Genomic DNA, 3,996 nt, shown 5'->3' with positions numbered 1-3,996 from the left:
GTGCCGGTCCTAACCGCACAAATCATGAGAGGAAACCGAACCTATTGACAACCGCGCGTCGAACGGTTAACTTATTCAAAATACTTTAGAAAATTTCTAACAGGATGAGGAAAACCTCCACGCAGGTTAGATATATGTAAAGTTTAGCCATCCTACTAAGTGCAAGTGACGGTCCTACCCGCACAATCACGAAAGAGGAAGCAAAACTTCAACCTATTATCTACCACGTTCAAAGGTTAACTTATTCTAAACACTTAGAAGATTTCTAAAAAGATGAGGAAAACCTCCACGCAGGTCGGATATAGGTAAAGTTTAGCCATCCTAAGTGCAAGTGACGGTCATACCCGCACAATCACGAAGGAGGAAGCAAAACTTCAACCTATTATCTACCACGTTCAAAGGTTAACTTATTCTAAACACTTGGAAAATTGCTAATTTAAACTAAAGTATGCATGAGCAAGTCATAACGTTTATGAAGCAAGTCATCCAGTGAAAATAGCGGTCTTACCCGCACAAAGATTTATATTTCATAATATTCATTACAAGAATGGCCGGGTAACTACCCGCCTACAAGAATATAAATCTATACAAGCTAAACATATCCTAACAGTGGGAAGGGATCTTCAGGATCAAGCTTCAGGGCCACTTCCACTTGGACCAGCACCATCAGTAGAGCGTGGCGGTTCAAGGAAAGCTTTAAGGATAGCTAGCCCATCATCAGGAGCAGCAACTTCATTCACCTTCTCCACCACCGGATGCGGGAAGGCGGCATACTGATTCACTGCTTGGTCATAAACAGCTTCAGTATCCACATCATATAAAGGGAAGTTGGAAGGCGGGATGCCTTTCTCAACGAACCCTAGACCAAGCAGGAAGCCGGCCTTTTCCCCATCCTCATGAGAAGCGTTGAGGGTTGCGCTCATGGCATTGTCGTATGATGTGTCCGTGAAGACTCGATGCACAACCTACAAAAAAAAATATACAAGTATCAAAACCTTTTCTATTTACAAAGAAAAGCGTGAAGACATTATGAAGTTAAGCTTACCTGAGACGCCGCTTCTCGAAGAAGCCATTCCTTGGCAACCAGAGCCTCTTGGTGGGCGGCTTGAGCTTGGTTACGGGCGCGTTCGGCTTCACTTTTATTGAGGTTGGCAAGCAACACCTCTTTAGCCGCAGCCTCTTCAACGCCCTTTAGCTTCCGCTCAGTATGGTCAATCACCCCCCTCTGGTCCAAGATCTCTTGGAGCTTCTTGGCGTCTTCCATCGCCAAGGCATCATGAGCCTGTTGGAGCGCCTCTAGTTTGGCTTTAAGTTCCTCATTCTCGAGGCGTAGAGGCTCAGCAACAGCTTCAGCCTTGGTGGCCCTCTCGGTTGCGTTCCGTGCAGTTTCCTTAGCCAGCTGAAGCTGTTAACAGCTTGGGCAGCCTTGGAACGGGCCTCGAGCGGGGCCTGAACTTCAACCTCGAGGGCCTTGAAGGCCTTCTCCTTTTCCGCAGCCACTGCGGTAAGTCTCTTGTTCTCCTCCCGGACAGCCCGCGCCTGAGCTACTTCTTGAATGCGAGCTGCTTTTAACTTGTCGTTTTCACGACGAAGCAGCTCGACGCGCGGCTGCATCCAGGCCAGGAGAACCCGAAGCTCATTGGTTAGCCTACCCTCCTGGTAGCTAGCCATGGCTTCCCCCAACGCACCACTGGGAGCTGCGTGACGAGCCCACTCCACGCACTCCACAGGTGTGCGAAGGGTTGTTCCTCGGCGGATGTTCCATCGTGGAACATACACTTCATTGGAATCCGACACTGCAAAAAACAAAAAGCAGTTAGGAAAAGATGATATAAAAAAAAAAAAAAAAGGCCAAGAGAACCCTACGCACCTGTAGGGTCGACAACAGGCCGATAGCCGCCAAACCCATCACCTGAACCCAAGGGAAATCCGTCCAAGAGGTCAGGCAGATGGGAAGGAGGCAGAGGTTGGCGAGAAGCCCCAAGCATACCTGAAGGATCGGTCGTCGTTGCCGATGACGGAGGAGGCATGGTGAAGGCCGCCGCGGTAGTAGAAACCAACGGAGGTGAACTCACAACCGTGGTCGCCGCTGCGGAGTCCGCAGAAAAAGTAACCGCCGGCTCAGTGAAAGATGCGGTAAATATGGCACTGACAGCCGGCGGTGATGTCATCACAGTTGGAACAGTTGGCTCAACTGGGTGAGCAACTGAACCAACTGAAACAGGCATTTGAAATTTTAGTAAAAAACCATTTGAACTCATGTTTTCACCAAACCCAATTAGAAACCTTAAAAGAAAAGTTCAAAATTTCTCATGTTCTTTGCAAAATCAAGCACACCCAAATTATTTACTTAATGACCCAATTATGTGCTAAAAGTATTTTAATAATTATAAACTAAATTAACTAAAAATTAACACTAAGTAATACTCTAGACTCTCTAAAACTTGACTAAACTACTAACCAGTAAGTGAACCGATCGACTCTCGTAAAGCTAAGTAAGTTCGGATATCAAACCCATGAGACTCTCTAAATTACGTTTATTAGCTAATTAGACTCAACTACAAACACGGCTTATTAATTTATATTTGTTTGAGGGGGGTTTTATTTAAAATACTAATTTAATACTACAATTAAAAACTAATTAAGAAAACAAGTAATTTAAACGAAGCAAAAGTTTGTTATTTAAAATAAGATGATGATGAGAAAACTACCTAGGCTAGAATCCCCTAAATTTCAGTTATGACTTAATCCGGGAAAATATTAAGTTATGGACTGAGATCGTAAAGTAGACACTTAAAAGAAAACCCGAACAGGACCTGACCCTTCTTAAGAGACACCTATGGATTTCTAACAAACGCACACCAGTATTAAAAATCAAGTTCCCTTACGGTCACCTAATTAATTATGATTTAGTTCCTTTATATGAAATCCTACCTTACAGCGCATAAATCAAAGACAATTTAATATATTTAATTGACTCAATAGACAATAATCAATAATCAACCCTAGACGGACTCGTTACGAAGAACTAAATCTAGCAAGATTAAATAATAAAGATCTATCAATAACCTAGCACTTTACAGATTTTAGGTTAGCAGCACACTTAGGTTTATTTGACAATATTATTCCTTTGATTTTATCATGAAATCAATCATAAAATAATCAAGAACACAAAGTAATTGACCTAATAGCAACCTATCATATGACAAACAATAATCAAGGAAACTATGAAATAAAACTCATCAAACAATCTTAAGCATCCATATGCATCAATTTAATATAAATAAATCTTTTACTAAATCATAAAAACCATAACGATAAATAATCCCAAGTCAAATCAAAACGTCAAAGTAGGTTCATCATAACCTAGGCAGTCTATGGGTTTAGCCGACAACCATACTCAAGAATAAACAAAAATAAATAAGTTTAAATAATGAATTCATGATAAAAACAATAAATTCAAACCGAATGATGTTTGGATGAGTAGGTATTGAACCCAAAAGCTCTCTGCTCGAACAAATGGTTTCCCGTCTCTTAAAACCTCGTGTCTCTTAATTCTTTGTGCCCAAGGTCCTTACAGTAGCCGACGACCTTTCTCTTGTGTTTGCCTCATCTTCTTTTATAAAATTCCCTTGTAGCCGACATTCAAACACAAAACCTAACTCTCTTTGATTTAATGTGCCACTTAACATATTATTAAACTGAATACTACATGGCCTGGCCTGCGTCAATTTTGTTCAACTCCATGTGGCCTTGTAAATTGATTTTTCCATGTGATGTCCTGCATAATGTTCATAGCAACATAAAATTCAAGAAATATATTAATTATTAACTGAGTCTATATATTTAATTAAATCATATTTAAGAAATTATTTTTCATGTAAACTTAACTTACAAGAAGACCAAAATATATATAATTTTTTTAAGATTTCATTCGTCGATGTAAACATGTTAACATTAAATTTTAGCTCGTTGGCTCTTGAAACCTTAAATCCC

Source organism: Bidens hawaiensis, unplaced genomic scaffold (assembly GCF_021521415.1).
Source record: "Bidens hawaiensis isolate Kalapana, Puna unplaced genomic scaffold, B.hawaiensis_p1.1 tig00006365_1, whole genome shotgun sequence".
NCBI classification, from domain to species: Eukaryota; Viridiplantae; Streptophyta; class Magnoliopsida; order Asterales; family Asteraceae; genus Bidens; species Bidens hawaiensis.
This window is presented reverse-complemented; position numbering follows the sequence as displayed.